The 26487-nt window shown below is 39.7% G+C and overlaps 1 long non-coding RNA gene across 2 annotated transcripts in view; it reads right to left on the bottom strand.

Annotated features, from left to right (window-relative positions):
- Positions 1–26487, bottom strand: part of LOC122686122 — a 511195-nt gene that overhangs the window by 181203 nt on the left and 303505 nt on the right. For both annotated transcript variants that reach the window (XR_006338626.1, XR_006338627.1), the window contains exon 3: positions 22101–22230. This is a non-coding gene — a long non-coding RNA (uncharacterized LOC122686122). The remainder of the gene's footprint in view (positions 1–22100; positions 22231–26487) is intronic.

Here is a 26487-nt window from a genome sequence, read left to right as displayed (position 1 = left end):
AGGGTCTTTTCCAATGAGTCAACTCTTCGCATGAGGTGGCCAGAGTACTGGAGTTTCAGCTGCAGCATCAGTCCTTCCAATGAACACCCAGGACCGATCTCCTTTAGGATGGACTGGTTGGGTCTCCTTGCAGTCCAAGGGACTCTCAAGAGTCTTCTCCAACACCGCAGTTCAAAAGCATCAATTTTTTGGCACTCAGCTTTCTTCACAGTCCAACTCTCACATCCATACATGACCACTGGAAAAACCATAGCCTGGACTAGACGGACCTTTGTTGAGTACTTTGATGGTTAATTTTATTGTCAGTTTGACTGGACCATGGAAGCGCCCAGACATTTGGTCAAATGTTATTCTGGGTGTTTCTCTGAAGGTGTCATGGATAAGAGTAACATTTAAACCAGCAGCCTAAGTAAAGCAGAGTGCCCTTCATTTTGTGTGTGGGCCTCATCCAATCAGTTGAAGGTCTGAATGACACAAGTAAGGGGGATTGTCTCCTGTTTCACTGTCTTGAGCTGAGACATAGTTTTGTTTGTTTGTTTCTTTTCCGTGTCTTTGGACTGGAATCACATAATAGCTCTCCTGAGTTTCCAGCTTGCCAAGTGCAAATGTTGGTACTTGTCAGCCTTCACAATCACATGAGCCAATTTCTTACAGTAAATTATTTGAGACACATGTATATATTTTATTTCTTTGGAGAAGCCTAATTCAAGCACCATTGCTTTTAGGGTTAAAGCTGATGAGTGTCTACAGCTAGATGTCTGAAATCAATAAAAAGGAGTTGAAGGCAAAGGAGATGTAAGAATTTCACTTACATTCAAAGAACTTCTCTCCTTAAAGTGTGAAAACTACCTAATGTCACTAAATTCATAGCAAATCTTGCTTTAAAATAACTATAGAGAGGAGAAGAGGAAGCAAATTTAAGACCCAGCATCATGTTTTAGTTCTACAGAACTTTATTAAATATTGTTCCACTCCAGTTTCCATAAGAAAGGAACACTTGCATTTCAGAGCTGGATAAACATAGTAGGTTAGATCAGGAGAGCCTTTCCCATCCATATTTAACATGAAGTGACAAGAAGATAGGCTTTCCAAAAACAGAGGATTGGTGAGCATCCAATTCATTCACCACCCTTCAGTAGCCTGGCTGCTGCCCAGTTTTGGATAGCAAGCATGCAAACAAGGTAAGACAGTGGGAGTTACCCCTGGCCCTGGGGAAGAGAGAGTACAGACTGGCCACTGTTAAGACAGCTATGAGATAAATGGATAAGAAATGAAAGTGCAAAAGATCTTATAGGAATTACAATCTGGAGCAAATCCTGTAGCATTTGGGATGCTTAGCAGAACAAATGGGTGACATTTAATTTGTGTCTATATTAGAAAGTCTTAACTTGAAAAAAAATTAACTTTTAACTTAATGCTGCATTTAAGCAGTGCACGTACACAAAAAACGTTTGGGGGTTATTGTTATTTTTGTTTGAAACATTATTTTTGTTCCTGTTGTGATTTGGTGAAAACAAATGGCAGTCTGACAATTAACAGCTATTTCTGAATATGACTTTTACTGAAAGAGAAACGCTTCCCAGACTGGAAAATAATACATTTATAGCATGGAAAACTATATATTGAGTTGGCCAAAAAATTATATATCGGGTTTTTCCATAAGATGGCAAGAAAAACCTGAACAAACTTTTTGGCCAACCCAATAACATAATGGGCTTGAAAGAAAAGGATTTGTATCTCTGTTTTGGCACTTCCTATTTGTAGTGTCAGCTTCCCTGGTTCAGTGGTTCAGTTGGTAAAGAATCTGCCTGTGACATCGGAGTCTTGGGTTCGATCCCTGGGTCAGGAAGATCTCCTGGAGAGGGAAAGAGCAATCCACTCCAGTATCCTTGCCTGGGAAATTCCAGGGACAGAGGAGCCTGGCGGGCTACAGTCCATGGGGTCACAAGAGTTGAACATGACTTAGTGACTAAACCACACCACACCATTTGTATCACCATAGGCAATAATAACACTAAAAAGAAGTTTGCTTTTATTGGGAACTTACTACTGGCAGCTCAGTACTATACATATATCACATTGATTCCTAAGACAACCCTATGAGCTAACTGATATGACAATCCTATAGACTCCAAAATCACTGTGGATGGTGACTACAGCCATGAAATTAAAAGACACTTGCTCCTTGGAAGAAAAGCTATGACAAACCTAGACAGCATATTAAAAAGCAGAGACATCATTTTGCCAACAAAGGTCTGAATAGTCAAAGCTCTGGTTTTTGCAGTTGTCAGGTATGGATATGAGAATTGGATCATAAAGAAGGCTAAGCACCAAAGAATTGATGCTTTTTAGCTGTGGTGCTGGAGAAGACTCTTGAAAGTCCCTTGGACTGCAAGGATATCAAACTAGTCAATCCTAAAGCAAATCAACCCTGAATATTCATTGGAAGGACGGTTGCTGAGGCTGAAGCTCCAAAACTTTGGCCATCTGATGAGAACAGCCAACTCATTGGAAAAGACTCTGATGCTGGGAAAGATTGAAGGAAGGAAGATAAATGGGCAACAGAGAATGAGATGGTTGGATGGCATCATCGACTCAATGGACATGAGTTTGAGCAAACTCTGGGAGACAGTGAAGGACAGGGAAGCCTGGCGTGCTGCAGCCCATGGGGTCACAAAGAGTCAGACACGACTGAGCAACTGAACAACAAATGAGTTAAATACTATGATTTGCTTTGTAATTATAAATGAGGAAACTGAAATTCACCTACAGTTTTCTTGGAGAGGCTCTTAGAAAAGAAGGACTCTATCATTATTAACATTCCCCACAATGTTCAGCACAATTTATACATTGCAATCTCCAACAAGTATTTGTTGAAAATGGCCTAGCTTCATTAAAACAAAATCAATCCATAAGTTTTACAGTTTTTATTAAATCAACAAATAAAGTGAGTGATCACATTCAAGGGCTTTGAATAAGCATGCACTTCAAAATTAAAGAAATATTCACAGTACACCAAGTAAGATCCAGGATATAATTATGACTTTATAACATTTGCACTTATTCAGGGTTACAGTCGTGATTCACTTACAGCAGAATTTTCTTAGAAAAGAGTACTGGAGTATTGTCTATAGCTATTTTTTTTTAATGTCTTCCTTTGGGTGTTCAGCAAACAGAACTAGTGCCTTTGTTAATATTTCCTTTTTTTTTCCTGAGTAGATTTAGGGACCTTCATTAGGAAAGCTTTGGCCTTGATTCATTTGTTATTGTCATTCTCCACTACATTTAAGTCCACTAGGACCCAACTAACAAGGTGCTGGATTTATTTGGGAACATGGAATACTGAACAATGACCTGAATACGATACATAATCCTTGAGGAATGGAGGAGAGAGAGTCATTGAAAACCAAAACCAATGTCAACATTCTGTGAAAAGAGTGATAAAAGTGCAAATCAGAAGTTGTCTGGAAAACCAAAAGGTAGAGTCATAAAACCAAAAGAGAAACAAAATATGTTTCCCAGAACTTGATGTTCGCATGATGGAAAGACAAAAAAGCAAAAACTTCAGAAAGTAATGAGAAATGATAGATACATAAAAAAGAAACTAGAACAAAAATGACTAAGAGAGAAGCTATAATTTAGACGGTGTTGTAAGTCCAGCACCACCCCATCAGTGGGACCATGATACATTACATACTATGTATCCAAAAAAAAAAAAGAAAAGAAAATTCGAAAATGGCATCTATATATTTTAAAGAGAAATAAAGAAAACATTGTTTAATTATACTATTGAATGTATTCTTTATAACATATTGCTTTTTCAGTTTTTAAAACTCTTTTGCAAAAATGTAATTCTAACATTTTATTTACCAGTACAATTTTCAGAGTCATTCTAATCCACCTCTACCATGGCTAAATAACAAAGAAAATAATATCACTCAATTTGCAAATACAGCAGTCCCCCTTTATCTGTGGGGATACATTCCAAGACCCCCAATGGATTACTGAACTGTGGATAATACTGAAATCTATCTATAGTAGGTTTTATCCTATATGTACATACCAATGATAAAGTTTATTTTATAAATTAGGCACAAAAAGAGATTAACAAAACTAGTAATAAAATAGAACTATAACAATATACTGTGATAAAAGTTATGTGAATGTGATCTCTCTCTCTGTCAAAATATCTTACTGTACTCTACTCACCTTTTTTCTTCTTCTTGTGATGATATAAAATTTACATCCTGCCTGGGATGAAGAGGGATGGCTCAAAATTCCATCAAGCTACACAGATCAATGTATACAAATTAAAACCTATGAGTTGCTTATTTCTGGAATTTTTCATTTAATCTTTTGAACAGGGATTGACCATGGGTAATTGAAACCAGAGAAAACAAAATGCTGGGGAGGGGAGACAGCTCCTGTATCCTGAATACACACTGCTAAGCATCTTGTAAGCATTGGGAATAAAAAGATGAAATTTCACATTACTGCTCTCAAGTAATTCCCAATCTGTCTAAATAGGGGAGACAGATAATTATAAACTGTTAATTTCAACACAATTTTAAAAGTGCTGTGATAGATGGGACATGGTATCATAACCAAGTTTGGTACTAAGAGCACTGAAAGAGGTAGAGACCATCTGCTACTTTATTTTTTCTTTTAAGCTTTGTAAAGACATTAAGATCTTTACAGCTCTCCATCATGTGCTAAGCATTGCTATACACGGTTCACATGTATTAACGTCCCCCCAGTCTATGAGGTAGGGACAAGTGTTAGTTCTGCTTTATTTAAATGAGGAAACTGAGGCACAGAAAACCAAAATGCCCCAGAACACGCAGCAAGTAAATAGTGGCGACACGCTCCTCACTCATAGCGGACCCACAGTCTGGGTGCCTGCCCACTGCTCCGTACTGCCACCCCTGCCTTCTCTGTGGCTTTTTGGTAACTAAGGGGATCAATGATGTTCACTAACTACATGACACCACCGCCATCAGGTGATGGGGGTCTGTGAACCTTCCCTTTGGATATGGGCAGGTTCCATGAACACTTGGACACAGAATATAGCAGAAGGGACATGTGTCAGTTTCCAGGTCCTAGGAGACTAGAAGCTTCCACCTCCTCTCTTCTGGGATTTTCACTACTGAGATGGTTTACAGTCAAAGGCAAACGTGTTATAAGGAATATATTCAAGAGTAGTGAGCCCTAAGATGTCATTTAGAGATGAGTACGCCCTGTTGAAGAGACCACAAGAAGACATGCTGCATTTTTAACAAGACCAGGTGCAGAAGGGGAGCAAACAGCTGATCCAGCTTTCTAGTGAGCCCCTCCAGGGCAATAGGAGAAGCTTTCTTAATTCCTCCAGATAATCCCTACCTTTTGCTGTCTGTCACTGAGTGATCCCAGTCGGTGCAAAGTGGATCATAAGCTGATCACTGCCCAAAATGCTAACCCTCAAAATCATGACATGTTTTTTAAAAAACGTTATTTTAAATGACTGAGGTTTGGAGTTGTTACTCAGCAATAAATAGTCAGAAGAGAGACACTGGCTTGGAAATGAACATAACGTAGGACATGAGGGAAATATGGATGCTGAAGAAAGGCAGTACACTGGGATCTGGTGCCCCACTCTTCCCACTAATAAAAGAGGAATCTCTGGAATCAGTCAGGGATTTAAGAGAAATAGAGCATGTAAGAGAAAGAGATCACCAGAGAAAGCATATCTTTGCATCTAGTGGTTATTTTAATCTAAACTTTTCTATCTGTGAGTCTTTTCTATTGTCCTTAAGCCTTCAATAAAGTTTTATAAAATTCTGGTGCTAGATTAGAGCAAAGGAAAAAGTACAGAAGGACAGGGAAGAAATAAGCAAATAGTCACACTCTACACTCCATATTTGTTGTTGTTCAGTCGCTCAGTTGTGTCCAACTCTTTGCAACCCCATGGACTGCAGCACACCAGGCCCTGTCCTTTACCATCTTCTGGAACTTGCTCAAACTCATGTCCATTGAATCAGTGATGCCATCCAAATAGCATGAAGCAAATGCCCTTTAGATCTTAAGTCCAACTGCCCAGGGTCAAATTCCAGGTCTACAAATTCCTTGATTTATTTCCTTGGACAAATTACTAAAACCCTTTGGGCCTCAGGTGTCCCATCTATAAAATCAGAGTTAGTACTGACTCCTTTATGCCTTCTGTCTCTGTCATCAAGGGAGAACAGGGAGCCTCAGAATCCTTTCTTGGCTTTGCCCTTAACACTGACAGCCTTACTATGGATATTTGCCTTGAGTATCAACTTGGCTTGAGGAGAAGGGAGAGAAGGGCTTAGAAACCCAGAGAGTGACTCAAATGCCACCAGACAACAAGCATTTTAGGCATACAGCATGTCATGAGAAAATACCAGGGGTAAGAGGACCACAGCGTGTCCTCGGAGAACCATGGATAGATCAAAATGACAGGATGTCTAGTGTGCAGAGCGGAAGGTATAGGGAATGGAGTGGAGAGAAGAGTATGAACTGGAGGCGGAGACAAGAGTCAGACCATGAAAAGTTGTATCTCCCACACCAAACAGTTTGAACTTTGTCACAAGAGCAAGAGGGGAGTAATTATAAAGTCTGAAGCAGTAGACCCCTCATGCTTATCACACACTAACATTTAAAGTTCATAAGAAATTCACAAGGCAAATAGGAAAGGTACTGTTATTCCATCACAAATAAAGAGACTGAGGTCTAGAGGTATAGCCACTAAGTACTGGTTTGGAGTCTTCTTGGGCCCAGGCAGCCTGAGGCAGAAAAGAAAGTGTTGGCGGTAGGAGCAACTTAGCATATACACATGTGAAGAGAAGGTTACTTGATAAGCCCTTTTTCCTCACAACCCTGGAATTTCACTGTAGGGAAAATAAACAATAAATATATTCCAGGCACTCCAGCTCATATACCTAAGTTTACCTCCCACGCTACAGCAATAAAACCAAACACAAGTGGGTGGTCAATTACCTATGCCAAGCTTTTCCAAATGATTCTTTTCAGCAAAACACATCTGTCTTGTAACCTTTGCTCAACCAGACAATATCCCCATTGTTCACATAAAAAAACAGCAAATGACTTTGATGGCTAAATCACATATCAGGGTTAAGGGTGTAAAAACTTACATTACATCCTGACAATGAGGTATCACAAATTGGGTTCATGATCAGCTTATCTTGGCCTCTGTTGACAATATCAAAGAAATTCACATTCTTTCCTGAGCAAAGAGACTTCCAAATCCAAGTCTACTTTGCTCTGAATTTTTGTGTTTCCATTTTATCTACAACGCTTCACTCAAAACTATTAAGGAATAAAAGAAAGATAGTCTCTCTACAATCATTAACCTTTAAAGTTTCTAACCCAGAGAGAGTTCACTCTCAAGACTCGGAATGCTTTACCAGTTAGGAATATTGGAATTTTTCAATAATATGAGGCCTGTGCTTTCAACAGTATCTCGTTATTTTTTAGGTATTAAAGCTCACAGAAAACTGGAACCTTTGCTAACATTAACGACACAGGAGGAAACAGTAGTATTCAGAGGCTCTCTCATCTAAGGGAGAGAGAATTTTTAAAAAAGACATCTACCTCTATTATTCGCTGGTTGTCAGAAATTCAGTAGATGAAAGGAAATGGAGTTTCAGGCCATTCCAGACTGTCTTTATTTTAAGACCTCTCACCATAACAAAACAAAAAGAAAAAAAAAAAACCACCATTTTTACTTTTCTAGTGTGTGTCAGCAAATGAGCATTTTGTAATTACTACTTTCTTTTTGGGAAAAGGTGCCATTATTTTGCTATTCCTCCCAGACACTCCATCTCTCTTACCGAACCCTCTCATCACCGCCACTATGGATTTAAGTCCTTAGATAGTTCCTTAAGTTTTATCACATTGACCCCTGCACTCCATCCTTATTGCTTCTGACTTAAACAATCTAAACCTGATTTGATTTCTGTTTGCTCAATTCATTCTTCACTCGCATAATCAGCCCTGTCCTTCTAAACAGTAAACCTCATTATAAGCCTTCCCACTTCAACATTCCTCTAAAATGATTCTAAAACTCTTCAAGATACATGCTAAATTCCTTAATATGGCCCCCTCTCACTGCCTATGACTTGGCTGTAATTCTAGCCCCAGGGTGAAGTCTGGGGTGACAGACTTTCAGCAGTCCACAGCTGAAAGAAATCCCTCTCCTCACAGGAAGCCAGCAGAGGTGGTCCGGAAGCAAATCCAACCAACTGTTTAGGTTGAAGTCTTTTATGTTCCAGGCCTTAAGAGAGAAGACAGGCAGGTCCTTCAACAGGCCTGAAGTCCTGAGTCTGGAATTCTGAGGTATCACATAGGGTTACATGAAGTGGGTATTGTGGGTGCCTCTCCAGAATAAATATTTTCCTACTGGAGAGTATTTCTTCAGTTCTCAATTTCTTCTTTCTCCTTTGGGAAACAACTTTGAACCTTGAGCTGGATTGACCCCTAGGAGGCTCTGATTGGCCTAAAGCAAGCTAGGCCATGGGGAATGGGTCAGGAAAGTGTATATAACTGAGCCCTAATCCAAATAACCCAGAGCACTCCTCTGGCCCCAAGACTGCTTCAGAGGCAGGTACATAATCTAAGATGAGCCAATCACCATGAAGCTCTGGGCTTTGACGAATGTAGGGAAACATTCTGTCTCTTCTGGCTATAAAGAAGGAAGCTTGTGACCTGCAACTGCTGGCAACTACTTTGCCACTAAGGTAAAGTCAGACAAAAGATAAATCCAATACATATGTGGGTGGAGAGCAAGGCAGAACACTCAAACAATCACAGAAAAATGGAGCTTCATACCTGAGGACATTGAGGACATTTAGCTTGTTTATTACATCAGCCAATAAATTCTCTTTACTGTTTAAACCCAGATCTACCACCCAAACCATCCTAACTGATCCGATACCCTCCTCCTTTTCCTTCTCCAACACAGTCCCTTACTCCTAGTAAATTCTTTCCTCTCCCCACCCCCACTTCACCTATTTTATCTCTGGGCCTACAGGAGAGGTTGTCAGAATTTAACTTCCTCTTCTGAGCCAGTAGGGATTTAGAAGTGAATATATGCTCCCAACTCTGTGGACAGGAGGTAGGGGACTCTTCTGGCATCCCCATCTCAAGGTTAAATAGTTTAGAGACAATTAGACATTTCTTCTCCAGATTTTCAGCACAGCTTTTATGCTAAAAATGTTTAATCTTTTGCCAACTTGAATTGCACTCCCAAAGGCCCCCTCTGTTAACTTGACTTCAGTTTGCAGCAAGACCTGGGAAAGCCAGAAAGAGAGCTTTGGGGGAAGGGGGAACTCATCCTTCTACCGCACACACTGAATTACTCATGGGGCCCTGAAAAGGTTTCTGTCTGTCCATATACCCTCTTTCTGCCCAGAATCCCCACGTCAGGACTCAGGCCTTACAGATGTTGGCCCACCTTTTAAGAGTTAGCCAAAAAAAAAAAGAGTTTATGAAGCCAAGAGTACAACTGAGCATCCTTTCCATCATACTTCCAATTATGGTACAGACTTCTGTCCCAGCTCTTGTCATTCCTTTTCACACTTACTTCTGTTCAATTCTGACTCCCTCACCAGACCCAGATAACAAATGCCGCTTGAAAGCAAAGTTCCTGTCATACAGTAAACGCTCCAAAAAAATTTTTTGGACACTGTATCTCATCCATGAGCTAAAATACAGAAATGACCAGCTTTAGACTTCTCCTATAATTGAAGTCTCCAGTGAATCTTACAGATAGCAGGAGAAAGAAAGGGAGCTTTGAAGAAGGGAAGGTCTGAACCCTTATGGGAATGAAAAAAAGGACTTTCCACTGATGCCAGAGACACCTGACCCTTGTGCTCAATCACTCAGACTCAGCAATCCATCCAGTAGACCTCTTGCCAAATCCTAGTTAATGAATTATTAGCCTTAACTACCAACAGTGGCCACAGGACTGGAAAAGGTCTGTTTTCATTCCAATCCCTAAGAAAGGCAATCCCAAAGAAGGCTCAAACTACCGCACAATTGCACTCATCTCACACGCTAGTAAAGTAATGCTCAAAATTCTCCAAGCCAGGCTTCAGCAATATGTGAACCGAGAACTTCCAGATGTTAAAGCTGGTTTTAGAAAAAGCAGAGGAACCAGAGATCAAATTGCCAATATCCACTAGAACATCGAAAAAGCAAGAGAGTTCCAGAAAAACATCTATTTCTGCTTTATTGACTATGCCAAAGCCTTCGGCTGTGTGGATCACGATAAACTGTGGAAAATTCTGAAGGAGATAGGAATACCAGACCACCTGAGCTGCCTCTTGAGAAACCTGTATGCAGGCCAGGAAGCAACAGTGAGAACTGGACATGGGACAACATACTGGTTCCAGTAGGAAAAGGAGTAAGTCAAGGCTGTATATTGTCACCCTGCTTATTTAACTTATATGCAGAGTATATCATGAGAAATGCTGGGCTGGAAGAAGCACAAGCTGAAATCAAGATTGCTGGGAGAAATATCAATAACCTAAGATATGCAGATGACACCACCCTTATGACAGAAAGTGAAAAGGAACTAAAAAGCCTCTTGATGAAAGTGAAAGAGGAGAGCGAAAAAGTTGGTTTAAAGCTTAACATTCAGAAAACTAAGATCATGGCATCTGGTCCCATCACCTCATGGGAAATAGATGGGGAGACAGTGGAAACAGTGTCAGACTTTATTTTTCTGGGCTCCAAAATCACTGCAGATGGTGATTGCAGCCATGAAATTAAAAGACGCTTACTCCTTGGAAGGAAAGTTATGCCCAACCTAGATAGCATATTAAAAAGCAGAGACATTACTTTGCCAACAAAGGTCCGTCTGGTCAAGGCTATGGTTTTTCCAGTGGTCATGTATGGGTGTGAGAGTTGGACTGTGAAGAAAGCTGAGCGCCGATAAATTGATGCTTTTGAACTGTGGTGTTGGAGAAGACTGTTGAGAGTCCCGTGGACTGCAGGGAGATCCAACCAGTCCATCCTGAAGGAGATCAGTCCTGGGTGTTCATTGGAGGGACTGATGCTGAAGCTGAAACTCCAGTACTTTGGCCACCTCATGCAAAGAGTTGACTCATTGGAAAAGACCGTGATGCTGGGAGGGATTGGGGGCAGGAGGAGAAGGGGGCAACAGAGGATGAGATGGTTGGATGGCATGAGTCTGAGTGAACTCCGGCAGTTTGTGATGGACAGGGAGGCCTGGCGTGCTGCGATTCATGAGGTCGCAAAGAGTCGGACACGACTGAGTGACTGAACTAACTAACCTAACCCAATTAATTACTTCACCAGCACAATGCTACCTCATTTAAAAGTAACAAACCCTATCCCTATCCTGCACTCTTCATAAACCTTGACTTTTTCAGGAGGGTGTACTGATGCCTACTGCTTTCTCTCAGTCAGCAAGAAATAAATTCAGCCTTTATCTTTCAGATTTGAGTTCAAGGTCTTAGGGATTATGATTCCTTTTAAAAATTACAGTCTTACTTAGAGACCTGACAACATACCCAATCTATAAGGAACATGTTAACTTTCAGGTGGGCTAAATAAACTTTCTCCCACCTAGAGTTCTCACACCATTCCCACATTCTCAGCCCTCCATGAATCGCTCTGCAAGTATTTTATTTCCTATTTCACCCACTCAATAAAACAAAAATGAAATAGGTTCCCTTCTTTTCCATTCAGTAGAGCTCAATGCCAATTGCTTAAAATTGTGAGTTACTAAAGAGATCTTAAGATAAACAAGAAGAGCCATATGGATCTAAGACACAAGTCGTCCAAAATATAACCACTTACTTGCCCAGGTGCCCAACAACATTAAGGAGAGACAGTTCCAAAGTGTCTGAGTTACATGAGATTTAAGTTTCCATGCAGAACTTCAAATAAAACTTCTGTATAGGTTTCCAGCAACAAGTTAATATTTTCTAAAGGGAATTTTTTTCATTTTACCCTGTTATATTAATTCTTAAAGAGATTTTACTGCTGGTATTTTTTTTCTAATATACTCTCCTTTGTAATTTTACTGAAGCTAATCATGTAATGTAGTAGCACTTTTTAAGATATTTTTTAAAAATTCAATGCAGAGCTTCGACGAGTCCCAAAAAGTGACGACGAAATCCAGCCTATGTATTTGGCACTGACATTTCACTTAAGCTAGGTGTGGCAGATGGGGAAGTGGGCTGCAGTCTGTTTTAGCTAACTGGGAATAAAGAGGTTCCATCCTAGGAATCTTCCTTTTTATCCTCTTGCTGATGGTGAGGATAGTGTGAGAAAACATGAGCACACCAACCGTCATACAGGAAGCACACAGGAAACATTTTGTTCAAAACTAAAATTCAGTGTAAGAAAAATAAATATCGCGATAGCTCTTTGCCCCCAAAATCTCTCTCCCTAGCTCCAGAGGCATTATCCTTACTTGCTCTCTTGTGGCTGGGTGGGATGGAGCAGAAGGTGCCAGTTCTAGAACATTTAATTACCCCCTGAGACTCTCCAGAGCCTTCTTTACCTCCCCATGTGGAGACTAACTGATCTGTCATTCTGGATCCCTGAATGATTAAAGCTGAACAAAACTTTCTAAGGATCAATAATGAAGACAAAACGTGAGCAAGAAATAAATCTTGTTATTTTAAGCCACAGAGAGTACCAGGTTATTCTTACCCCAGTAAAACAGAAATCTATCTTGACTGATTCAAATGTAGTATAATCCCTCCAAGGAGTCGAAGTCATTTGGGTACTAAAAATACATCTTGATAAAGAGATTTCACCCAAAAGTAATCTTCCTGGATACTAATAATATTATACTAAGCAGAGATCATATGTCATACAATTCTCATAATTAAGAAGTTTCAAGATCTGGGGAGATATTACTTTGCTCAAAGGATACAAACTTCCACTTATAAGATTAACAAATTTGGGGACCTAATACAGCACATGGTGATTGCAGCTTATAATACTGTATAATGGGGCTTCCCTGGTGGCTAGATAGTAAGGAATCTGCCCGCCAATGCAGGAGACACAGGTTCGATCCCTGGTTTGGGAAGATCCCCTGGAGAAAGAAATGGCAACCCACTCCAGTACTCTTGCCTGGGAAAACCCAAGGACAGAGATGCCCAGCGAGCCACAGTCCATGGGGTTGCAAAAGAGTCTGACACAACTGAGCGACTAAACAACAACCTGTCCTGTTATAATAACACCAATAATACTGTATCATATACATGAATGCTCTAAGACAGTAGATCTCAAATGTTCTCACCACAAAAAAGAAATGGTAACTACATGACCAGATGGAGGTGGTAGCTAACACTACAGTGGTAATCATTTTACAATTTATACATGCATCAAATCTACTTGTTGTAAACCTTAAACTTACACAATGTTATGTGTCTATTAGATTTCAATAAAGCTGGGGGAGGGGAAGAAATTTTTAAGTACAAAGAGCATGAAAATGGCCTCTCACGTCAGTCACCTTATGTTAAAATCTCAACGGACAAACTAAACTCTAAAATTAGAGGCCAAAGTGAGGCGAAAAGAGTTCAAATCTTTACCATACACTTCCTGCTTTAGCCCTAGAAGGGGCCAGTGCTGCCAAAATAATGACTGCTGTTTCCCCAGATGCTGTTGCTGGTAATTATAACCAGGCCTTTCCCTCCCTTTTTCTCCTTTCCTTCTTAGCATGAGTCAACAAACTTTGTTTTAAACTCTGTAAGGGGCCCTGGTCTTTCTTTTGTTCTTGGCAGAGGGAGGAATATTTTTAGAAAATAACCTTACTATTTTCCAGGGCAGTCATTATCGGCCACAGAATGAGAAAACTGTGGGTCCCTGAGGGCTCAGATACCCAGTTACTGAATCCGCACTCTGACTCCAAACCACAGAAGCCTCACCATTCTGTATTAGCTCTGGTTGCAGAAGCAATTCAGGATAACACCTCCCTTCTTGGGCTACCTGGGCCTCAGTTCCTAGGGAGCGAACAGGGCTTAGATTTTTAGAGTCAAAAATAAAATCACATCCAGGTTGGGTGCCATAAATCTTCACTTCAGCAAATGGGTGAAAGTGAAACTGAAGTCGCTCAGTTGTGTCCGACTCTTTGTGACCCCATGGACTGTAGCCCCGCAGGCTCCTCGGTCCGTGGGATTTTCCGGTCGTTAATACTGGAGTGGGTTGCTATTTCCTTCTCCAGGGCAGCAAATGGGTACACTACCACAAATTTCCTTGAGATCAGCTAAGCTCTTATGACAGATATGTAGTGCGGTGTCTCTCTGCGGGGGACAGTATGGTCATGAAGTCGACTCCTTCAACTTGAAAAACACAGTCCATACCGCTGATGCTATGTGCTTGGACATCATCAGTGTCTCAAAAAGAGAAAGAATATGCAAATGTTCTCCATAGATTTGTACATTAGACTCCTGGAGTCCTTCCAGGGAGGATCCCTCCCCACCTCTCCTCCCCTTCTTATAATTGAAGCAGCACTCTGGAATCAAACTCACCCTTTTCCAGTCTTGGTTTACATTTTCTCAAAGAACAGTCCTAATAATTCCTAAATTGAGCTTGCCTTCTTTTACCATCGTGGCAAAGTGCAATTACAGTTTAAAGGGAATATTTATGTATATTAGTTAACAACATCATTGCAACTTACGGCTCACACATCAACACTTAATTAGTATAAGCCTAAGTGACATAATTGCTACAAGGCATGCATTAGTAGTAATGTGAGGTAATTTCATGCACTGTGCACATTTTAAATATCTGCTTTATACTCTGTCAGGCTGAATTTTTAAATCAATAAGGGATATTTACATGGATCAGAAAACGGTCTTCTTCCCTATTATAGACAAATATACTGTTTTGGCCTTTTGAAGCATTTAATACCCTATGGGATTTTTAAAAGCAAAAAAACAAAAGGTTAAAAATGGGCTGCAGACCCTGCCCTCAGGAATAAAGAGGACCCCTTAATGTGTATAGGCTCGTCCACATTAATTATATGTGTTGTCCTCCTTCATTTACAACTATTTACTATGTATTTAAATGTCTCTCTGGCCATCACAACTTGTAGCTTAGAAATATTTTTATTAAATACAGTGCTTCTGGAAAATGAGGAGTTCCAAAGCTCCCCTCAAAAACCACAAATACTTTTAAGAAATTAGGAAGAGAGGCCTTTCTAAAATGCACATTTCTTCAAAGCAACTCCTTCCAGACAATTCTCCAGCAGCTGCGCCTATGCTTCCTTGTCAAGTCCAAACCCCAGGCTGAGACAGCACCAGCCCTTCCTGATGGGGCTCTCTCCTGCCTTCTAGCCCTCCAATCACTCTGAGGATGGGGCTGTTTCCTCTCCCGGGCTGTGGTCTCTTCCTGCCTGGGGTCTCTGCTCTCCTTCCAGTGTCAGCTCATCACAGGTCCCGACTGCACACTCCTTCTCATCTCTCATGGCAAGGATCACACAGTTGGTGACTCACGCATCTGTCTCCCACACTAGATATCCGACAAGACTCAAATGATGAATCGGATTTCACTTAGCTAATCTCCATGTAACTGTGGTGAAGACAGTTTCCGACAGAGGCAGGGCAGTGTAGTGAATAAGAACCTGGGCTTTAAGAGGAAATCAGTCCGCAATTGAAGGTGATTTTTGTGAAAATGCTTCTCTGTGCCTCAGGTTCCTCATATGTAAAATGGGTAGAAATAGCCTAAATGCCAATTTCATAGACTGGCTGACCCGAGTTGTAGACTTTGGACTCTGGACACGGACTCTTCCCACTTGGCTAGTTCTCTGCTACCCAAGCCTACCTTTCCACCTGATTGTCATCTACAGGCTTATCTTACCTCACACTCTCTTTCCCCACATCCCAGACCCAGAGAGCAACTAGGCCCCCTACTGCTCTTGAGCAAAGTTCCATTCATAGCAACACTATACTTCCTAATTACCTTCCCCCCTGCCCCCCCCAGAAAAGCAATCAACACTCCATCTAAAGAAAGAAGTGGCCTAGATTTAAGTCCTACCTCAGCTTCTATGTAAGTTATTTAGCAACTACTTAAGTACCAACTATAGGCATGCCTCGGAGATATGGAGGGTTGGGTTCCAGAGTGCCACAACCATGCAAATGTCAAATAAAGTTAGTCACATGGCTTTTTGGTTTCCCAGTGCATGTAAAAGTTAAGTTTACACTACATGTAGTCTCTTTGGTCTATTAAGTATATAATAGCATTAATAACATCTCTTAGGTCTATTAAGTATGCAATGCATTTTTTATGTCTAAAAAAAAGTATGTATCTTAGTTTAAAAAAATACTTTATTGTTAATAAATGCTAACTATCATCTGAGCCTTCAGCAAGCCATAATATTTTTGCTGGTGAAGGGTCTTGCCTCGAGGTCTATGGCTGCTGACTGTTACTGAAGTTTGGCTGAAGGAGTGGCTATAACATCTTTTTTTTATTTTGACCACACTCCATGGCTTGTAGGATCTCAGTTCCCTGATCAGGGACTGAACCCAGGACATAGCAGTGAAAGCACCAAATCCTAACCACTAGACCACCAGGGAACTCCCAGGCAATTTCTTAAAATAAGACAACTATGAAGTTTGGCTGCATCAATTGACTCTTCCTTTCACAAACAGATTTCTCTGTAGCAGGCAATGTTATTTGATAGCATTTTACCCATGATAGAATTCCTTTCAAAATTGGAGTCAATCTTTTCAACCCTGCCACTGCTTTATCAAAGAAGTTTATGGAATATTCTAAATTCTTTGTTGTCATTTCAAGAATCTTCATAGCATCTTTACCAAGAGTAGATTCCATCTCAAGAGACTACTCTCTTCGCTCATCCACTAGAAGCAACTCCTCATCCATTAGTTTTATTTTGAGACTGCAGCAATTCAGCCCCATCTTCAGGCTCCACTTCTAATTCTCACTGTCTTGCTATTTCCAGGACATTTGTAGTTCCTTCCTCCACTGAAGTCTTGAAGCCCTCAAAGTCATCCATGTGGACTGGAATCAACTTCTTCCAAACTCCTGTTAATGTTGATATTTGGACCTCTTCCCATGAATCACAAGTGTTCTTAATGGCTTCTAGAATGGTAAATCCTTTCCAGAAAGTTTTCAATTTCCTTTGTCCACATCCATCAGAAGAATCGCTATTTATGACAGCTATGGCCTTACAAAATGTATTTCTTAAATAATGAGACTTGAAGGTCAAAATGACTCCTTGATCCATTGGCTAAAGAATAAATGTCGTGTTGACAGGCATGAAAACATTAATCTCTTGGTATATTTCCATCAGAGCTACTGGGTGACCAGGTGCATTGTCAATGAGCAGTAATATTTTGAAAGGAACCTTGTTTTCTGAGCAGTAAGTCTTTAAGAGTTGGGCTTAAAATATTCAGTAAACCATAATGTCAATAGTATTAGTCGCTCAGTCATGTCAGACTCTTTGCAACCCCATGGATTATAGTTTACCAGACTCTCTGTCCATGGAATTTTCCAGGCAAGAGTACTAGAGCAGTTAGCCATTCCCTTCTCCAGGGGATCTTCCTGACCCAAATATTCCCAATCCAGGGATCAAAGCCAGGTCTCCCACATTGAGGGCAGATTCTTTACCATCTGAGTCACTAGGGAAGCCTACTGTTAATAGATGTGCTATCATCCAGGCTTTGTTGTTCTGTTTATAGAACAAAACCAGCGTAAATTGAGCATAATTCTTAAAGGTGCTGGGATTTTCAGAAAGGTAAATGAATACTGGCTTCAACTTTCTCTGAAGCTTTGAAGCCAGGAATTGACTTCTCCTCTCTAGCTATCAAAGTCCTGGATATCATCTTCTTCCAAGAGAAGGCTGTTTTGTGTACATTGGCAAAGTGTTTAGTGTAGCCACCTTCATTAATTATCTCAGTTAGATCTTCTGGATAACTTGCTTGAGCTTCTGCATCAGCACTTTCTGCTTCATCCTGTAATTTTTTTTTCACTAGAGGATAACTGTTTTATAATGTTATGCAGTTTTCAGCCATGTATCAACATGAATCAGCCATAGGTATACATATGTATATACACATCCTGTACTTTTATGTTGTGGAGAACGTTTCTTTCCTTAAACCTCATGAATCAACCTCTGTTAGCTTCAGAACTTTTCTTCTGAAGCTTCCTCACCTTTCTCAGCCTTCATAAAATTGAAGGGAGTTACAGCCTTGCTCTGGATTAGACTTTGGCTTAAGGGAATGTTGTGGCTTGTCTGACCTTCTATCCAGACCATATCAGCAACAAGACTATTTTATTTTCTCATAATTCACATGTTCACTATAGAAGCAATTTTAATTCCCTGAAATAACTTTTCCTTTGTATTCATAACTTGGCTTAAATGTTTGGTGCAAGAGGCCTAGCTTTCAGCCTATCTCAGTTTTTGACTTGCATTCCTCACTAAGCAGAATGATTTCTAGCTTTAGATTTAAAGTGAGAGACATGTGACTCTTCATTTTACCTGAATGCCTAAAGGCCATCGTAGGGTTATTAATAGGCCTAATTTCAATATTGTCATGTCTCAGGAAATGGGGAGGCCTGGAAAGACCCTGATGCTGGGAGGGATTGAGGGCAGGAGGAGAAGGGGACGACAGAGGATGAGATAGCTGGATGGCATCACCGACTCAATGGAAATGAGTTTGAGTAAACTCCGGGAGTTGGTGATGGACAGGGAGGCCTGGCGTGCTGCGATTCATAGGGTCACAAAGAGTTGGACACGACTGAGCAACTGAACTAAACTGAACTGAGGAGAGGGAGAGAGACAGGCAATGATGGCCAGTTGGTGGAGCAGTCAGAACACACACAACATTTATCGATTAAATTCACTGTCATATATGGATGTGGTTCATGGTACCTCAAAACAGCTACAACAATAACAGAGATCATGGACCACAGGTCACCATAACCAATATGATAGTAATAAAAAGTGTGAAAATAGTGAAAGAACTAGCAAAATGTGACACAGACACACCAAGCGAGCAAATGCTTCTAAAAATGGTATCAACAGCCTTACTTGACACCGGGTTGCCACAATCTTCAATTTGTAGAAAATACAGTTATCTGTGAAGCACAATAAAATAAAATGCAATAAAATTATGCACACCTGTTTATTTATCCAGGAGGAAGCGGTGAGTAAAAGTCACCTCACAAAGTGCAAATGATTCCAGCTATCTGGGGCAGGTCTTGAACCTGTCTGAGGCTGTTTCTTTAACATGGAGACAATAACCCCCCCTACTAATAGGCCTATGATGAGGATAAAAAGAGAAAATGCAGATATATTATAAACTGCTATGCAAATCAGGATTATAAAATTCTTATCCCTTCTCAACTGTTTTCCAATTTGAAGTCCACATGAACCTAGAGTGAACGTTGCTTAGCTAAATGATCTCTCCTCTACAGTTTCTGTCTCCGGAGCAGGCAGTATTCTCCATAAGTTCAGATCTTCCTGCTTGACAGGCTAATGTGCTGCTGCCATCCCCCTGATATTAGTCTAATTCTGATTTGAGGCTACAGAAGTGACAAGTGAAGCTATTTTAGAGGTGCCTGGGGTCGTAAAACATTTTGAAAATTATTTTGCTGTCGAAGTCACGTCAGAATAGATCTGCATGAAGATTCTGTGGTTCTGAACTGAACATGAGGTGCCTTTCTGCTTATGCTCTGGAGAGAGCTGGCATGCTGAACAGTGCCATCATCAGTCACTTTGCTGAAAACCAGAGAGACCCACACTGGGCCCACAGAGCCAGGGCCCTGGGGATTTGCTCGGCAGCTCTGAGGAAGCTTTGCAACCAAGAGTGCCTAGAGGATCCAGGAATAGGACATAAAAAGTCTCTTGTTACCAAGAGACACACTTTTTTAAGTGTCAGAAATGAATGTCTTTTTTCAACAGGAGAGATCCAGCAGCATCAAGGGATGTTATCCATCTTGTACTTTCTCAAAGAATAATTTAGAAAACTTGTAAAAATCAGAATTGAAATTTTGTAGCTATTTTTTCTTTTCTCTCTGTGCATTAAGCTGAGCTTTCCTCTAGTAATAAGTCCAATGAATATGGGAGGACATTGGTCAAAAAAAAAGATAACTAACCATAACTTTGAACTATGAGCTTTCAAATAGAGGAAGCCAGGAGGTATCATAGAGGTGTGTCACTTATGACCATAGATGGGACAAGAGCATACAGAGAAAGCAGGAGGTGAGGCAAGAGTCTGTACTACAAACCTCAAGCCCATGAAGTTAACAACTTCAATTTCATCTATGTATCTTTACAGGGTAGGAGATGTATATATACAAAAGATAAGCTCTACCTCCAAAGTACCAAAATGACTGAAAAGACAAAGGTAACTTCTAAATATTATCTTCTAAGCCTCACAAACCAGGGTGTGACATCCTTCAGGATTAGAGCCCTATGTTACCCACTTCTGTATCGATCACATCACATGGTGCTCTGTTCACAGAACATCATCCACAGGTGCATGTGGAATGAACGAACAGATAACTATGAGGGAAATAGGAGAAGGAGGAAGGAAATGAAGGAGATAGAAATGAGCAGAGAAAAGACAAATTGCATAGAGAATAATTAGCACATAAAATTCATGGATAACAGTTAGAAAATATGATAGCTTGTTCAGCTTAAGTTGCTTGGCTGATAAAAAGCAACAAGGTGAGTCAAGTGCTTCATCAAAGGAAGAGAAAATTACTGCAACTTGTTCTTCTTCCTGTTCTTTGTCTATCTTCCTCCCCAACTGTAGACCCTCTCTGGACACAAAGAAACAGGAACAAAAGTCCTTTCAGATAAAAATTCCTCTTGCATTTGATTAAGTTATCTCAATGGCCTGGTTCCTGCAGCCTTCTATAGATCCATAATTCTAGAACACGGTGGCTGAGATTATTCTGCCTATTGCCATCACTTAATTCTATGCACAAAGGTCATTCGAACTAGCGCCACCATCACAGAAGTCTGCCCCACTAATGCACTAGAAGGATTCAAAGTGGTGTATCAGATTCAGCAGCTTTCAGACAAAGAATATTATTTTTAATGCACTGTGGAAAAGTAAGCATCAATGGTGCTTTTGACCTTAATTATTTGTGATAGTAACTAGCTGAACAGAACCACATGGTTCTCAGAGCTGAAAGAGCATATTTCCACAAACCTCCATCAAGTAACTATTATTGATGATTCTAAACTTATTCAATAAATATTTCAGAATATGGCAGAACCATGGTGTCAGTAGGAGACACACTCAGAATGTCCTCCTGCATAGGGGCTATTATTTTCCTAGTTACATAAATGAAAGAGGTTTTACCCCCTTCTCAGTAGCCTGATCTATTTATGTCACAAACCTCCACTCAAAGATTTAATAGCTAAGAAACTGTTACTCCATGTCTTCTCTCAAACACATGAACAATTTTTGCCCTCCATTTACCTCATGTATATCAGATTATATCTGCCCACGTCTTCAAAAGCTCTATATCTAGGCCCTATGGAAAAGCTACATTTGAACAAGGATGGGTCTAGATCTGGCATAGACTAGAAACTCTTAAGTTTCAATAAGTATAGATGAACTTTAAAATAGGGCCAGCCCTTCTTGCATAACTCATCTGACCAGTTGGGCTTATCACTGGGTTTCCAAAACTCAAATTTACAATCACAATAAACATCTGTCAAGTTGCTTATAGACTAAATCAGACAACTATTTTATAAAAGTAACAATATGGTAACAATAATAATAACAATACCTATTTTACCTGTAACTTGTGGCTATCTTCAGGCTCTTCAGGGATGAAAATAAATACAACAGAACTCAAACTAGAAACTATGTCTAGAAGACAAAAGCTTAGGTCAATTGTATTTTATCTCTGATGGATCCAGAATCCTTAAAAACAAATGCTGGATGTTTTGTACCCTTCTGTTTAGCCATGCCATGCTTCAGTAAATAGTGACTGCTCTATAATCCTCACTGACCATTAGTGCATAAAGAATGAAAAGTTCTAGCCGGGCTTTTCAGGAAAATTGAGAAATGAAGCCAAGTTAGAAAAGGAGAGCTACTGAATCACACAGAGCCTACCTTCAGATTGGCTCTCTCACAGTTCTGCACTTCACTTTTACAGGCCTGATTCAGGTGAAATTATCTCTGGATGGGCAACTGCTCTTGCCTTCAAACAGCTTCCAGGAGAGTGAACCAAAATATGCTTCATCTGCAAAACAATTAAGTAGATACAAAATCAGATTGACAACAAACCTCTTACCAGCCAGCCTGAATGCTAGAAGATTAAGACGCATTCAAAGTTGCACAAATTCTGGATCTAAAATTCTATGATAATACTAAATAACACTCAAAGCACAGAGAAAAATATAAAGGTGTATTTGGATTCGGTGCAGAATGTTGATAAACCAGCATTGCTCATGAATCTGACAAAAAATGAGCATGTACTACAAACACAAAATGAAGTTGAAACTGAAAAAGGGACGACACAGGATTCCAAAAGAAAAAAGTTACCCCAAGAGTGCAGGACACTTTGTGGGGCTAACAGCTTTGAAGTTGTAAGAAGATTAAAAGAACAACCAGCCCAGATACAATAGGGAGTCAATATGTTCTAGGAGGGTTTTCTTTGAGAAGAAAGTATTGCTTATGCAAAAAATTAGGTTGGATAATTGTGGTAACATAGTATAAAAAATCACTTTTATTTCAACAACCACTTGGCAAAAAAAATGCAGTAAGATAATAAATTCATTTATTAAAAGTCAACAAAAAAGCAAAGACAGAAGAAAGAAGAGCTATCCAAAAAAGCCATTGTTTAAACATGAGTCGTGTTAAAAATGAAGCAAAACTGTAATAAAAGCAAATCCATTTGACTTTGACACTAGAAACATTCTTCCTCAAATGGCAATAATGTTATAATGTTGGACATAAAAAGAAGGAAATGCAATCCAACACCTTTATTTGAATTTGTGGTGAATAATATGTACATAGCCATAAAAACAAATACTATTTATTGGTTTTCAGCCTTTGGTAAAAGCTAAGGACCAAGCTCATAATAATTATGGTTTCAGAAAGGAAGGTAAATGTTTCACCATGACTATGTAAAATTAAAAGAAGAGCTGCCAGAAATTGGGACGTGAAAGTGCAAAAGAGGTAATAGAAGGAAGAGCAGGAATATAAGTACATGTGTATGTATACATATATATATACACACACACAGATGTACATATGAAATTAATCACAGGAGGGAGTAAAAAATAGCAGTGTATAAAAGCAGTTGGTTTGGGAGAGTGAAAATGAAGTTGAGGAATAATAAGGCGAAAAAGTTGTTTTTCATTTCAAACTCACCTCTGCTTACAAAAACTAAACAATACATATATCAAATAATCATGTTGCACACCTTAAATGGGGAATTCCCTGGTGGCCTAGCATGAACTTGAGCAAACTCCAGGAGATGGTGAGGGATGGGGAGGCCTGGGGTCCATGGGTCTCTAAGAGTCGGACATGACTGGGTGACAGAACAACAGTAACACCTTAAAGAGGTGCAATTTATCAATTATACTTCAATAAAGCTGGAAAAATGAGTGAACAAATATACACTGCATATTTCTTTTAAATGAACGATTTAAATAACAAAATTAACATGGAAAGAAAAAGCACAGCATGACCTCAAATATATATTTATGTTGGGTGTACACGTGCTTAAGAAAAAGTCCCAAAAGATATATGCCAACTCATTCATGTTTGTACATCTAGAAAATGGATTATTTGTGATTTGTCATTCCCTTCTTTTTTTTTTTTCATTTATTTTTATTAGCTGGAGGCTAATTACTTTACAATATTGTAGTGGTTTTTGCCATACATTGACATGAATCAGCCATGGATTTACATGTGCTCCCTATCAGTCCCTTCTTTACATCTTTAAAGACTGACTTTTTTTTTTTTTTTTACAATGAGCACATATTTTAAAAATAGAAAAAAATTTTACTCTCAAAAATTAAATTTTAAAACTGTTCTTAATCGTATAATTAGTCAATAATAAAATACCAATATACTGCTTCTAGATTTTTTAATATTTTAAAATATTTTTAATATTTGAATATATTATTTAAGTGGAATCATTACACTATATATTAACATTTTACATAATGGGATTATACAGAACATAACATTTTTAAAACTATTCACCATGCATTCATTTGCAACACATTCATGCCTCCACTGCACAAACTAGCCAGAATGTTATTTTGCCCAACATGTCTGCTTTACCCAGAAGAGAAGATACTGAAGCCAAGAACCATGTTTTAATAATCCTGCAACCCCAATTCCTTGCACATCAAAGCCATGTAGTGTGAATCGATCAATCTGAGAAAAAGTTCACTATACTCTCCTGCTGTGTGAATAGTTACCAAACATTTCCCGTCACAAACACTGCGTTTGTGCACACAACAAAAGAAGCAGGGCAGCTATTTAACAACACGAGTCCCTGACGTTGTTTCCTCTTCCCTGTCTGATCACCTGGACAGCGAAAGGGCTTTTCTTTCCGGCTTGATCATTCCACCTTTGCTAAAAGGTAACTTTCCAGAAGAAGGGCTTTTGTGGGTGTTATGGAGGCTCCAGCAGAGGGAACGGCCCTTCCCAACAAAGATCTCTGAGATTGTAGGAGAGTCTCTTTCCAAGAAGAGATCCCCTTCCCTTCTGCTTTCAGTGCTCCATTGTTTGAGATTCATTCTACAATGTTCCTCGTTTCCACAATGAGGTAACAGATCAGACTCCCAATTTTAGTGAATGCTCACTCCCCAAATGCCTGCCCTCCGGACAGCCGCAGAGCAGACAGTCACTGTACTAGGCTCCCCTGAGTGACAATTACATCAGAAGAAAAGAGCTCTGGAATTAGAACTGCCATATGACCCAGCAATCCCACTTCTGGGCATACACACCAAGGAAACCAGATCTGAAAGAGACACGTGCACCCCAATGTTCATCGCAGCACTGTTTATAATAGCCAGGACACGGAAGCAACCTAGATGCCCATCAGCAGACGAATGGATAAAGAAGCTGTGGTACATATACACCATGGACTATTACTCAGCCATTAAAAAGAATTCATTTGAATCAGTTCTAATGAGATGGATGAAACTGGAGCCCATCATACAGAGTGAAGTAAGCCAGAAAGATGAAGACCAATACAGTATACTAACGCATATCTATGGAATTTAGAAAGATGGTAACGATAACCCTATATGCAAAACAGAAAAAGAGACACAGATGTACAGAACAGACTTTTGGACTCTGTGGGAGAAGGCGAGGGTGGGATGTTTCGAGAGAACAGCATCGAAACATGTATATTATCAAGGGTGAAACAGATCACCAGCCCAGACTGGATGCATGAGACAAGTGCCCGGGGCTGGTGCACTGGGAAGACCCAGAGGAATCGGAGACAGAGGGAGGCGGGAGGGGGGATCGGAATGGGGAATACATGTAAATCCATGGCTGATTCATGTCAATGTATGACAAAAACCATTACAATATTGTAAAGTAATTAGCCTCCAACTAATAAAAATAAATGGGGGAAAAAAAAGAGCTCAAAGGAGATAGGAAAGAAAAGAACGTAGGGAAGAAACAATGTCAGACTTCACAGTTCCTTCTATAGTAAGCTGTCAAATGACTCCAAAACTGTACCAACTTTCCTATTAAAATCAAAAACACTTCATGGTTCTTTGGTTATAAAGCAAATTAGGACTAAATTTCCTACCCAGTTCTCAAGACTGCTCAGAAAAGAGTATGGGGCATTTTTAAAATATTAAAAGAAACTACCTATTTTATCTCTGGTTTCAGGAACTGCACTTGAGTCACTGACCATTTTAAAGGTGATCAAAATATTTGTAAGTCAACATTTTACTGAAATGCAAATTTGGAGATCAATGCACAGCCTACCAGATAAAGAAGAAAACACTGCCAACATTTCAGAAGCTACCCTTTCATGACCCTGTCCAGGCAAAGGTAAATACCATGCTGAAAATTTATCATTATTGATCAGTTTTGATTGGTTTTGAAAATTATGTAAATAAAATCATATAGAAAAGTGCTGTGTAAATAGTAGCTATCACTGCATCATGAGTATGAAAACATTTTGCTAAATCAGGAAGAAATAAGGACTTATTCCCCCACCCCAAGTAAACTCTAAACAAACTTCATGAGTAATGATCGAACTTTCATTCATCCACCTTGAGGATGGAAAGATGGGATTCAAAGAGAAGTTATGTAACAAACAAAGACCACATCCTCAGCTGAGTAAGTAGCTAAATTGTGGAGTGGAACAAGATGTTCTCACTCTAAAACAGATACTCTTTTCTCTATATCACATGGCCAGATGAATACGTATGATATTACACTTCTAAAAATCATCACCCCACTTAGGATTCAAGAAATTTGGGATACTGAGTTGAGCAAATACTTGGTTGTCTTTCTT

This window comes from Cervus elaphus, chromosome 29, assembly GCF_910594005.1.
Source record: "Cervus elaphus chromosome 29, mCerEla1.1, whole genome shotgun sequence".
In the NCBI taxonomy this organism is placed as follows: Eukaryota; Metazoa; Chordata; class Mammalia; order Artiodactyla; family Cervidae; genus Cervus; species Cervus elaphus.
This window is presented reverse-complemented; position numbering and strand designations above follow the sequence as displayed.